Source organism: Leptosomus discolor, chromosome 2, assembly GCF_034619465.1.
Source record: "Leptosomus discolor isolate bLepDis1 chromosome 2, bLepDis1.hap2, whole genome shotgun sequence".
NCBI classification, from domain to species: Eukaryota; Metazoa; Chordata; class Aves; order Leptosomiformes; family Leptosomidae; genus Leptosomus; species Leptosomus discolor.
Window position 1 is genome coordinate 41135899 of NC_141392.1, and position 14121 is coordinate 41150019.

Below are 14121 nucleotides of genomic sequence, written 5' to 3' on the forward strand. Positions count from 1 at the left end.
TTGCTCAATAAGTAGGGCATGAGCCTGCAGTGTGCCCCAGAAGCGAGGAAGGGTGCCAGCATCCCATGCTGTACTGACGAGATCGGAGCCAGTAGTCTGAAGTGATTATGCCCTTGATTCAGCCCTCATTAGATCGCATCTAGATACTGCCTCCAGTTTTGGGACCCCAATACAAGAAAGTCATCTGTAAATCGAGGTGAATTCAGTGGAGTCCCCCAGGATTGTCAGGGGTTGTGGTACTATGAGAGGAAGCTGGGAGAGCTGCATTTGACCGGCCTGGAGATGAAACACCTTCAGGGGAACCTAATAGCAGCCTTCCAATAGAGACAGGGAGGTTTTCAACAAGATGGAGCCAGCCTCTTCAGGGCGATTCATAGTGAAAGGATCACAGACAATGAGCATGAACTGAAACAGGAGAGATTTGGATTGGATGTAAGGAAAAGCTTTTTCACCTCGAGGACAGCCAAGCAGTGGAACAAGTCAGACTAGAGATTTCCTGAGGTTCCTTCCAGCTTCAGTTATCCTGTGATCCCTGAACTGCCAGCATTCCCAGTGCACAGAGTTATCAGGGAAGAAGGAGGAATGTTTGAAGTTGGCTGCAGTTCAGTTGGTCTGAATTGGTGCTTTGCAGGGTGGTGGGTGGTAGAAGTCCTGGTGACAATAACTAGGGTTATGGTTAAACCAGAAGCCCCCAGAAGGCTGTCCCTGTGTACTCAGCAAGCCATTCTCTTGGTGCTACCTGGTAGGACCCTTGACCTACACAGTGAAGAAAATCATGCAAATCAAAGCACCAATAAAAAAAGGTCAGTGAAAAGGGAGAATCGGATTTTTTGTTTGTTTTGTTTTTTGTTACAATGTATGCTTTATACATCGTTATCTTGCATCTGTTTATTCTGTACACGGACCAGGAGCATCATCCTATATTAGTCCTGAACCTGCTCTGGCACTCTGGTGAAATAACAGTTAAGAGAAGAGCAGGGTAACTTATGCCTAAGGTGCAATGTGAGTATTGATTGTCTTACTTGGAGCTCAGTAAAGAGAACAGATACAGATATTTTCCTCCGCCCTTACCTTTTTAAGTGTTGCTGGTACAAAACAGTGACAGGATTGTGCCCCAGACACGGCTTCCTGTCAGCACTGGGCAAGTAAGTTAGAGAACTAATTTTGAATTCTTGCAGGTGGTTCTTTACATCATCTGTTGCACTGGTGTAATTTCTCTGCCTCAGTCTGCTAAACGAGTGGTGTGGATCTGCAATATGCAGCTTTCCCGTCTATGTGAAAGCTGTAAGAAAAGCGATTAAGAAAATACTTGCTTCCTCTGGGAGCAAATCTTCTGAAAGTTATAAAGGGAACATGCTGAATAACTGTTGGCACTGTAGCCATTGGTACTGCCATCAAGAATAAAACTTCAAAAATAACTAGAAAAAATCAGGGTCTAAATGTAGAAGCTTTCAGCTAGTTCCTGGGAGTGGAGAGTGACCCCAGTTTAGAACAAGTGACTGACTTTGTGCTTGTGCCTGTGCTTCTGAAGAGGCAAATTCCTTATATGTGCACCCCTCTAGATCTTTAGCACTGGTAAACTGGCTCTATGTCACGTTTAAAAGTGCATGCTGAATCCAGTCTGGTTTCTAGATTAAATCATATAATCTGAGAGAAAACATATGATAAATACTTTTTCTTTTATATTTGTTATTTTTGTTTTGCTACAAATGCATAGGTAATTTGTCTTACCATGTTGACTATCTGCCCTTACTAAAGCATGTTCATTGCAATGTCAAGAATGACGTTTTCAGCCAGTGATCACTACATCTATGCACATTTATGTTTATATATATACAAACGGAGAAAGGTGTACATTAGCATTCCATGTAATGATTCCATCCTTTTAATAAAATACTTGGCATTTTAGTGTGTTCTGTATATTGAGCCTGCAATGACTGATGAAATGTACCTTATATCAATGTGTTCTCAGTGAAATATTTTTTTCCTCACTAAGAGGGAGGTGGTTTGGTATCTAACTTGTTGGATACAGCTTGAAGGGAGGCATTAGGCCCTGAGAAAACAATAGCATTTCAGGATTCCAGTTGACCTTTGTAAAGAACAAGTATAGGGTCTGTAAAGAAAAACTAATCACTGTTCAGATTTATAAAGGTAAAACTTGAGTAATTAACAATACAGTATATGATTTTTTGAATAATTGATGTGCAACATATTTATCACTACAATATGTAGCACTAACAGTTATGTAACAAAATACGAAAACTAAACACTAAAAATTGTTGTAAATTTGTTATCTTGGCTACTTTGTGCAAAATGGTGGCCTAAAATGATAAAGTTTATGAACTGTTTGAGGTAACTTATTTTTATAGCCATTAAAGTGTCACTAGCTTTTTAAGTGTGGCCATGTGAAGTTAGCATGCTGCAGTCCTTTTTTGCTCATCTTTTAAGCTTAATTATTTTCTGTGGGTAGCTGCAGCACTGATGCAAAATTCACACCCTGCTACAGAGTTTAAGTATTGTTAACAGTCTTTGAGTATCACCAGTTTACTTACAGATTTGTTGTATTTTTTAAAAAAATTCAAGCCTGTCTTTTGGTCTATTCTGGGAATGTTGCAACTGGCTAGTTTATTACAGTGGAGATGCAGAGACTTATTCAGGACGTTTCTCTCCCATTACAGGGAATGGAAGAGGAAGAGATGGTTAGCATTAACATTTGGACCATTAGCTGTTCCTAAAGTAAAAGAAATGCAGACTAAGAAAGAGGAGAAGGAGAAAGTGTGAAGGGCGAAAGGATAAGAAGAGATGAGAAGGGTACATTATTTACGAAGATTTTAAATAAACTAGTTGGTAAGAACTTTCATGATACTGTCATTCAAAGGGGAGTAGCAGGTTTGGTGAGTACTGTGATAGCCTCAGAGCTAATTCATTACTCATAATGATGTTTCCTTGATTTCATGCATTACTGGAAAAATACATACGATTTAGCTAGAATGCCGTTTGTAACCTACCAATGCAGGAGCCTCAGTTAAATTGCCTCCCAGCAGCTGATGTGTCAGGACTCTGTTGGGAGGCATTTCTGCATCTCCTTCATGCTGGGGAAAGAATCCCCTCTCACCCTGTGTTTTGAGGCAGTCATGAATCCTGAAGCTGTGTCCACCGACCTGCCAGTTCAGGGGCTTCTGCTGCTGCTCTGGATCCCATGGAGGCAAGAAACTGTAGGATGTGTGGTGCAGACCTTCTACGCAGCCTTATGACCTTCCTCCTTTTTCAGCCTCCAGAAGAAGCTAGATTTATGCTGCATGTATCTGACTTCACTCAGAAGAGTCAGGTCTTATACTACTAAGACGTTGTCTTTTATCGCAATGATTACATCAATCAGGAGATCAGTATTCACAAGCATTATCCTTTGTGCTCCTGTCCTTTGCATAACAGCAGTATCCTGCGGCTGTTTCCTGCTAGAATATTGCAACAGCTAAGTGAAATGGATTCAAGCACTATATTGTGCTAAACCATCCAGAAAGAACAGCCTTTAAGAATACATTTATCCTTGGGTTATATAAACAACCTTCAGCTCAAGAATGGAATTTGACTGTTTAATATTCCAAGGTAAGAGATGAGAAAAATCTGACTATGATGGTGGAAGATTTCACAAAGTCGTATTTGACCCACATATAAACATCTCGGTTTGAAAATACCTCTTGTCAGGTGTTTTGTCAGTCTGTTTCACCACAGTTAAGAAGCTGTATTTTTCGTCTCTCATAAAGGAAAAAAGGAGGAGGGGGGTGAGGCTGGAACAGTCCCAGAGGGTGGGGATGCCCGTTGCTGTTGCTATTAAAGGTTGGCGGTAGGTGCCACTTTCGAGTTGGACTGTTATTTGCACATGCCTCGTCCCTACCTCGGTGGCAGCAAAAGCAGGATGAAAAGCAGGAGGGAGAAGTGCACGGCTGATCTCCCTTTGTTCTGCCACAGGCAGGCACTGCAGCCTTTAAGTGCCACTTGCATGACACCCAAGGCTGCTTTGCCTGCTGCTCTGACCTGGCTCTGCATTTCATTTATCCAGCTCAAACTGAACATTATGAACGCCGTTCTTTCTCTCTCCTTACCAGATTAGTATTGAAAAACTACTTGTAACGCATTAAGCTGAAGAGGAAATTAAATTGATTTTCAGTACAAATTAGAATGCAGGTTGTTAGCAACAGACGTGGCATCCAAAGCTGCCTGGACTTGGCTCTTCTGCCTGTCCTTTCGTTGCACTTTCAACAGTGTTTGCGCTCCCTCTTGTGGCTTGCTCAGCCCCGTGCTTGCTGATAGAAGAATGAGCCTGGCCTCCTGAAAACCTGTTTTCATTACGCACTTCGCCTGCATATGGGGAGATTCACTGTTTCATGTCTACTATATTTTGTTTATATTGCATATACTTCTGTCTTTGAAAAATTATAGGAAATAGATATCTCTAAATAATAGGAAATCTGGCTTGTCACCGTGATAATTTGAGGAGCTTGTGTCTTTGCACGTTCTGGAGAATGCAGCCAGATAGAAGGCTGATTATATAGATTGTGTAGGCATAGTGCTGGAGCAGCATATTAAAGTGCTTCTAAATCCATTTTTTGTGTTGTTGTAACTTCCTCCAAGTGAAGTCAAAATTCCATCTGTCACCTCTCAAAGCAGCCTGAGGTCTGCTCTGGGGGAGAATAAAGTGTGTGCATAGTGGTTAGCCATGCTAGTTTTCACCAGTCTATAGATAGATGACTGAGACTGGGGCCAGGATATAGTGTAGAATTATTAAAGCTTACTTAATAGGCCTGCTGCCACCCTCTTCTTTATTTATATTAACTGAGTTTTTATTACATTAGTGAGTGTCCAGGTGTAGCTAAAATGGGATTTTGTTTCTGTGATGGGTGGATCTGAGACAGCAATGAGAAAATACTCTTCATCTTCACGTATCCCATTGTCTTCATAGTTTATTTCATTGATTTGCATCAATATGTTCTCAATAGACTATGCCTTTCATATGGTTTGCTCTACTGGTGTGAGGTGTGTATTGAGTCCACGGGATGGGCCATGGCTGATATCTTGAACGGTGTCTGTGCAAATTCCATCTGCAGTTACTCTTTTTCTAAGGCAGGCTGAAGCCTTCAGAAAGAGGCACTTACACAACTAGGAAGTATTTTCTTTCCTTATGCCAAATACACATTTATTTTATCACACTTTCAGTAACATATCTGCCAGTTGGGTCTGAGGAGAGCTTAAAGTATGCTCGATGGGCTGTTGAATATGAATTCTAATTATCCTCCTAGATGTAAATAGAGAAGAGGATTTTTATCATCTTCTGAACCCTCTTTCAGCACTGACCTTAAAAGATCTTTCGAGTAGATAGTGTTGGTACAGCATCTACATACATCACACCTCCATTTCACATGATGGTTTCTATTAATCATGACTTGAGGCTTTGGGGAGGTAGTTGTAAAATAAGCATTTTTTTGAACCCATCAGAAAACATTGAAACTTTACAAATCACAGAACTATGTATGGTTTTCAGTTTTTCAGTTATCTTAAAGCTTCTAAATGAGGGGATAGTAGGACAGGAGAGGTGTAGGAAGACATTCAATTCTTTTAAAAAAATACTAGAACAATGCCTGATGTTTCTTCTAGTGTGGGAAGATGATGATAGCCATATGACTAGTACACACTCAGTATGTTTAAGAGTATATAACTGTGTCTAGAAATGGTCAGTAAATAAATAGTTCAAGTAACATAGCTATTTATGGCTACATAAAATAGTCCAACTCATTAATATTAAACGTATTTAAAATGTTAAGTAAAAGCTTAGGTATAGCTGTCTCTCTCCTGCCCTAAAACTACTTCTGTTAAAATTAATAGCATGCCTGGTTTCCAGAGAATTGCTGTGAAATGCACTGACAGTGGGAAGCATTTGCTCCAATAACTGTATTGAAATAGCTTATTGGTACATATTGCTGCAATAATGTGTGGTAGAATAATCATATTTACTTTGAGTATTCTCTAACTACATTTTATACATCCAGATCAGGGTATTGTTATAAAAGACACTTGGCTTTTAAAAGAGATTTGGGTGGTCATACACTGCCAATTTCCAAGGTGAAATGAGAAATCAGTGATTAGAAATGGACATGTTGCTGCCTGAAGTGGACAGAATGTTTCCCAGGAACAGTACATCCCAAGCCTTACCTTTGAACATCATCTCCTAATAACTGGTCCTTGAAACACTACAAAGAGGCATATAAATGATCATGCCTTTCTCCGAAAGATAACAACGACAGAAATTATGTCTAAATTGTCAAATATGGGAAAACTTGGTAACCACGTCTTTCTTTATCTAGGTGTTTATTCTGTTTTTGAAATTGAATTTTTTGACTAACAAAGCGTTGCTTTTTCTGAGTGAAGTCTCTTCCATGTTCCTTTTTTTTCTGTTTTTCAACCAGTTATAACATTCTTTCATCTCTTCTAGGCTCAAATGTGTGGATTCTGGTCAATAAAGAGGGAAGCACAACACACTTGAGATCTCTACCTTACTGCAAGGAGGTTTGTGAAGATAGTGTCAACTTGGCAGTGGGGAAAGGGACTGAATTAATACCTACAGAAATTTTTAAGAGAATGATGTAAAGTGAGACGCATTGGCATGTACATTAAATCTAATATGTCCATAGATTTATTTTGCACATAATACACGGTTATATCTGGAAAAGGGATTAATTCATCCTAAGAATACGTAAATTTCCATTGGAAACAACTTGAGATGTGCATCAATTACATAGCAAGACCATTTTTTATCCAAATAAGGTGTCACCCTGCAGAGGGAGCCGTTGGGTTATCAAGCCAAACATGACTGTTGTATTTTTATTGCTGAGATTTGACTTTTGGGTTTGTGTTCTTTGTTTGTCATGTGGCTGGTTTTTGGGTTTTTGTTTTGTTTTGGGGTTTGTTTTTTGGTTTTTTTTTTTTTTGTAGTGAGCTTGCATGAATGCTTACTGATACAGTTTTCTTCAGGCTTTGCTGCATTTTGCAGAAGCTCATCTCTTAAAACTCTTTGTCCTTCCTAGAGGTGACAATTACATGCTTAGTGCTTTCTCTACAAATGAAACAAGGTAGGAAAAAAGGTCCATCCTGTTCCAGAGTACTAAGGACAATGCTTAATTTGTATAAAATGCAGATCTCACAGCGGTACAAACTGTCCAAGCATCATATCTGAGTATAGAGTGCTCTGTGCAGGTGGGAGCAGCATTCTGCTGTGACTGAGGAAAGGTGAAATGAGTTACTTTCATGGGAAAGAAGACTTACCACCACGGACAGTCTAATGTAACATGCACAGAGAAGAGATGATTTTTACTTAACAGAATTTTATTTGTTGCTGTTTCTAGCTTAATTATACTGTAGCCCACCATTGCTAGACTTCCCCAAAACCAGAAAGCTGCCCTCCTGGTTGTTCTTTGCCAGTCTACTGAGGTGACTGTGTCTGGCATTACCTCAGATGTTGGCAGGAGACACATGCTGAATTGTGATTGTCAGACTGACAATTCCTCTTGGGAAGTTAAAGCTGTTCCATTTGTATTATATTTGGACTCATCTGTAAGACATAGACCTATTCTAAGAGATTTTTAATTGCAAATAGAGCTTCAAGAGATCTTTGATGCTACAGCGTTGTACTACTTGTAAATGAGCTTCCTACATCTTACTGTCAGATACTCCCTATTCAGTTATGATAGTTATTTTGCTTTCTTCAGAAGTAGATGTGGCACCAAATTAGGAACTCCTCCCATTTCAGAACAAGTCTGAAGAACATAAGTAATTTTCACCAAACCATGTCGGTCCATTTCCTAGTGTTTGTGACACTTTTCCTTTGATTTTGGAGCTATTTAGCATCTATGAGCAAGGATGTATGTGTGATCTGCAGGACCTCCTGTGTTATGACAGAGGCTCACAGTGTCTTTCTTGGTGTCAGTGTGAGTCCAAGGAGAGCTGCTGTTCTTTCACAGGTCCAAACATTAGTTGCTTTAGTAAACTGTAAATCTGTGTTCCCCAGAAATAGTTTCCCTATATTTTCTGTCTTATCCTTGTTCTTTCCTAGTCCTCCCAAAGGTGTCTCTACATCGTTTCTGAAATAGGTGTCCTCTGTCTCTCCTACACCCCATTTTAGATAATGTTGGAGTGTTATCTCCTCATTGCATTTTTCCCTTCTAAAGGAGAGAGGAGCATACTTTAATTTTAAAACCTGCTCGTTTTTCCCTAGCAGGTTGTATTTTCAGTCCAAAGTTTTCAAAAGTGGTAAATTTTGGTCAAATCATAATGAGACTTAGTAACTTATAACATCTTTCCCAGCAACAGTTTCCCACATCTAACTTACTTAAAATTAAGGACAAGAATTGTTAATATTTTCTTAAGCTGAAGAATATACATGAAAGGTCTGAAAATTGTGCTGGGGGAGGAGAAAATACCAGTGAGATGGGGAGTCCAGGAAGCAATATTGTTGCTGCAAACCATTCTACCTATTCCATTCCCACCCAGTGAAACACATGCTTCTCCTGCTTCCCCTTTTCCATGGGGTCACTTTCGGACACAGTTAAAATTAATAATTCATAAAGGTAGGGTAAATGTTTTTCCACATCCCTAATGGATTCAATACAGTACATGCCTCTTGGACTGTACTTCAATTTTCTGTATAAACATGGAAATCTTTCACAGCAATTTCACACTCCCGTAAAACTCTATGCTAGTACTTTAGTTAGGTTTTGGCTTTATTTTTTCCCTAGTCCATGTATGTCTTTGTAGCTCAGTCATCTCACTGCTGCTGTAAATGGCCTTGGAAACGATACGGCCATGCAAGCGAAGTCTCTTGTTTTGGGGGCTTCCATAGGAGTCCATAATGATGGTTCTTTCCACTGCATATCTGGAAGTTCTGAAAATAACAGCAATGTTTTTCTGACAGATCTGCTAGATAGATAGAAACAGTTTGTTGGATTCCCTGATTTGAGTGAGGTTACACTGTTGTTCAGGCAAACCTGTGTGTACAGACAATGATTTTACTCAACCCATTGTTGCCCAGGGGGCTGGCAGCAAGAACCTGCAAAGCTCTGGTGACACTTAATTGCCACCTGAACACTCAGGTATTGAACATCTACACAGTATTCTTGTAAAGTAGGAATATTACTCAACAGAAGTATTGGCTCCCTTTGTCTCTGCAATGTCATTCTTAAAAGGAACAAACAAACAAACAAACAAAAACCAGAAAAAAACCCCAAACCCAAAAATATAATCCTCTCTAAAATTACAACCACCACAATATCAACACAATTCATTGATGATTCCTCAGTTGCAAACATGATCTCTGTGGTACAGCTCAACCAAAGACTAGAGAGCCCAGGTCCTGCTGATTCTGGTTGTTAAGGGGTTTCAGAGCTTTCTCTGAAGTAGCTGAAAAAGAAGCTCATGACTTTTGCCAAGTAAATCGGTCACCCTCTCTACAGGATAGGCCCAGGCCGTCACAGCTGGGATTCAAAGGCACATTCTGCAACATACTACAGAAAGATGGTTTAGTATTATGCATGTAGCATGACTGTCCAAAATGCAGTGATGGAGCACTGAGTTCAGATTTTTCCACTGATCCCTACAGACACTTCTTTGGTCTCTTCCAGGCAAATGGGTAGATATAGGTGGTATAGATGTAGCTAACATTCATGATACTTTTTCCTCCATATTTATGTTCTCATTGTACCAGAGGTACTGTACGATAAAATGATGAACTGCTTTTGGTTGGTCTCTACCCTTTTCTGCCTTGTTATTTGATTTTGTAGTTAGTGTATATATGTGTATATATACATATAAAAAATACATTTTCATTGAGATTACCAAGTACCTATTTTATAACTGCCCTTAGTCAATCACCTGCGAGACACAATTCAGGTTGCTCAATGGATGTTCACCCTCTTTTCTGACTTAGAAAGTTAAAGTTATGATCTTAACGTTGCACTAAAACATGGACAGCGTGAAATGAGGTAAAACCCATGGAAATAACTGGAAGGAGCCAGCCTACTGGTTAGGTAATGCCCAGCCAAACCAGTGCTCCACAATCACTGCAGAACAACATAGGGAAGATGCAGCAAGCATGAGATAGACTCAGGACCTTTGGCAAAGGAGAGTCAGGCTAGACATAGCAACTTTGGTACAGGTTGCAAGGAAAAGTCACTAAGATCTGGACTTGTGTAGCTGAGTGGGGCTGAGGAACCAAGGGGACAGCTTGTTCTTTGTGACTAGTCAGTGAACAAGGGGTCAGTGCAGCTGGGTCCTGAAACACTGGCCAGGGAGTGCGAAAACCAACATCTGACTGACCCCTAGGAATGTACTGTCTGGAGTAAGTATCATGAGTTGTAAGCTGGAAGAAGCTCGTCTTTGTACTGTTATGTGAAGCTTCTCACAGAAAGCAAGAAGGGAGAAGGAATCATTACCTCTTCCTACCCTTTAGTATCCCTGAAGGTATGCATTTGAACACTGGTGTGCAGGAGATCCATCCTTACAAGTCTGGATTATTTGGTAGACAGCAATGCCCATGGGGTTACATGTGAGCTTGTAGAGGGCCTTTGGATCTCATAACCTTTTGAAGTGTAAGAGTGAAAATAGACCCATCTATCCTCGGTTCCTTCACCAAAATCAAGAACCATGACTATGGGATTATGTAAAAATGGAGAACAAGAACAGCTTGGGGGTCTATCTGAACACCACGCCTCACAGACATTGTTGCCATAAAGAGGATAACAACATTTTTATATCTTCAGGTGACTGGGAGCTCAGATCTGATACTCATGGCATAGAAGTTACTGCCTGGTGAGCACTGAAAAAGATGAGACGCAGAAGGCCCTTGCTAAAAGAGGCTTCCATTCCTCCAGCCTCACATGCGTAAGGCTGAGTGAAGAGAGTTGCAAATTCTGAAAGAGGAGTGCTTCTTAAACAGCAATGGATGTTGCCTTGTCTTTCTCTAAGTAGATAGCTATGTGTGTGCATAGACATACCCTAACTTAAAGAGACTGCTTCATGTTTTTTGGAGTCTAGAGAGTTATTGAGCTTATCTTGAAGCAGAGAAATGTGTCTGATTAAATGCCAAGTTCTGTCGATTCCACTGCCTGTATCAACTGAAAACTGTATTGATGGTGATGCCTGCTTATCACAACTGCATGGCCTCGAGTTGCTGCTCCACAAGGGTGCAGGTCTCCTGTTGGTCCTCTATCAAATTTATGAGCCACCTGAGGATGTCTTCAATACCCTATGGCATCTCTGGTGGCAATAGGCACCTACATGGGTACAAAAGCATGGAGATTTAGATCTCCACTGACTACAATGGAAACCTACACATTTAGTTCATACCCAAGCGTCTAAATTTTATACGCCTAAATATGGGTGGGCTTGAATCTTCCCCCTCTTGTCTCTTTAACAAGATGACTCTGTCACTTCGCTTCATAAATGAGTTTTGTTGAGGCCTCCTATTTCCTTCCCCTCTCTTTCTGTTTTTCTTTCTTGTCTCTTTCTTTCCCTCTTGAGCAGAATACTTTAAACTTCACCTGGGCAGCTCAGTTCCCTGGCAGCTAATCATCTAACATCCAGGCTGTCAGATGCTTTATCCAGATGCATGATCTGGCCTGGTTTTTTATAATTATGTCAGGTGGCTGGCAGTTTGAGGTAAGCTGTTGTCTGGACTGTATTCTGTGTGTATATCATGATCATTGCTAATTTCTCATGTGAGTTTGACACTAATGAATGCAATTCCACTAAACGGCATAATTTCCTTGGAACAGTGTTTTCTGACAGAAAAACATTGCATTGAAATATTTTTGGCTAGCACTACTTGGAAAGAATGAGACAAGCAAAGGTCTTTCAGTCTTTTCTATAAATAACAAATCTTTAAACATGTTTATGCCATCCAAAATCTGTAGGGCTTTTTGTCATTTCAAAGTGAGCAGCTGCTGAAGTATTATGGGCTTCAACCGGAGATAGTGCTACTATAAAAGTAGCAGAAGAGATGGAGGGAAACTGTTGAGAATATTACTCCTGAAAACCATGTTCTGACCTAAATAGCTTTCCTTAGGAACAGATCATTAGCCTGAAAAAGACAGTTTTGACTTCTCCACAATGTGAAGCACCGTCAATTGACAAATTTACTGATCTTGAGAGTCTTTCAAGTCCAATGCTATTTGTTCCTTCATACTTGTGGCAGTGTTCTGAATCTAAAATAGTTTTCAACTTGTTTTTATCTGTTCATTGGCAACCAGTGGAAAGGAGATGCAAAATGCTGCGCAATCAAGATTGCAGGGATTTGCATGCCTTTAGCGTTCTTGGGAAATAACTGCATGAGATACAAGGCAAAAGGGACCCCAACATAAAGCTTCTCCAGTAGAATCTACTTTGCATCCTCAAACGGTGGGTATCTCCATATGGCTCCTCCACCGCTGTACTACCTGATCACCCCAAATTATCCTCACATTTCTCTACAGTGGGACAATACTGGTTCTCATACAAGTAACCAAGCAGAAGACAGGCCCCCACAGGAAAGTCTGTGGCAGTAGAAGGAATGTTTTCCTGTAGTTTAGTGCTCTGTGAACTCTCCTACTCTTGAAAAGACAACCCCTCCAACAGAGATTTAAACACCTTTTCTTGCCAGGCAAGAAGATATATTTACTGCTGCTAGCAAGGGAGGAGAAGAAAGCAGACACAGAGAGCCACAGGGCGGTGATTTTTCTGGTGGTGAAAGTAATTGTCTTTCATTAAATAACTTGCAATCCTGAACTTCAACACTGCTTTTCTTAGCAGCTATTTTGGGATTCAAGAACATTTGAAAGTTACATTTAATTCCAGTGTCTAATTATTTTTTTAATCTTCATTTTAAAAGGCTGTTGAAATAAAGGTCACAAAATGCTAACTGTAAATTTCCCAGGTCACTGCCTTTCAGTGGCTGTTGCTAGAATGAGCAACAATGTTATGACTATAATATGGATTAAATATCCTAAAATATGTTTTTACTCCTACTATCCTAGCAAACATGAAGATCACAAGGCATAATTATTTAGCAGACATTTTTCCATGGCTTGATCAACCACTGAGTTGATATAAGAATCCCTTTCAGATGCAGTTGTTAGCAGTAATAGCAATGCTAAACATTTCTTTTTATCAGCTAATGACTTAGCTTCATAGGACACTGATAGACATCGTGGCTATCTTTTTCCATAGCAGCACAAAATAAGTCATTATCAGAAGTTCAAACCTTTAAAATGCTGAACAGATAAAAGCTAGCTTTGTCTGTCTTGGAGACAGACATTCCCTTAATTTTGTGAAAACAGAGCACAGGGGTTGAGTGCCTTCCCAGCTTGTTGTCTTAGTGAGACTTCATCATCTGTCAGATTTCCCTACAGTCAGTCTCACACTTAGCTCTCAGTATTACACTGGAGCCGTAACAGCAGTAAAATTATTAGCGAGAGAACAAGTGTAAGATCTTTGGGGTTGAACTTTTTGTTTTGTTTTCATATTGTGCTGGTCCTGGTTAATATTGACCCTAAGTATTTGACAGCTTATGTTACAAACCATGAAGTCTCATACGGAAAGGAATAGTATTAGCACTATGCAAGAAATCTAGCTGAAGGAAATTTTGGCACGTGGAATCATGGCTTCAAAAGGACAAGACAGATTCCCATAAAGAGTGTTCAGATAGCCTAAGACTGACCTTGGATAATAAAATACCATTTCACTTTCATGGACATGAATCCGTTGTGGAATGTCTTGTTAGCAATGCTTCAGCCCATGCAGGGTGGATCAGCAAGCATGCCGTTATGCAGGAAAATAAGTGTAGCTTGAAACAATGTGTTGCGAGCACTTGGATGAAGCAACACTCAGAGAAAACAGGATGAGAAAGCAAAATCTGTTTGTAGCCATCAAAAAGGTTTTGGCCTGGGCAAGGCCACTGGTTAGCAGTGAATTCTGAAGCATGAGAGCCATAGCTATGGCAGGGCAAAAGTGACACGGCAATAAAGGTGCTATGCAGGAACTGGGGAGGGACCTCTGTGGCAGAGCTGGACAGGAGCTGAGAGCAGAGGAAACTTAAAGAAT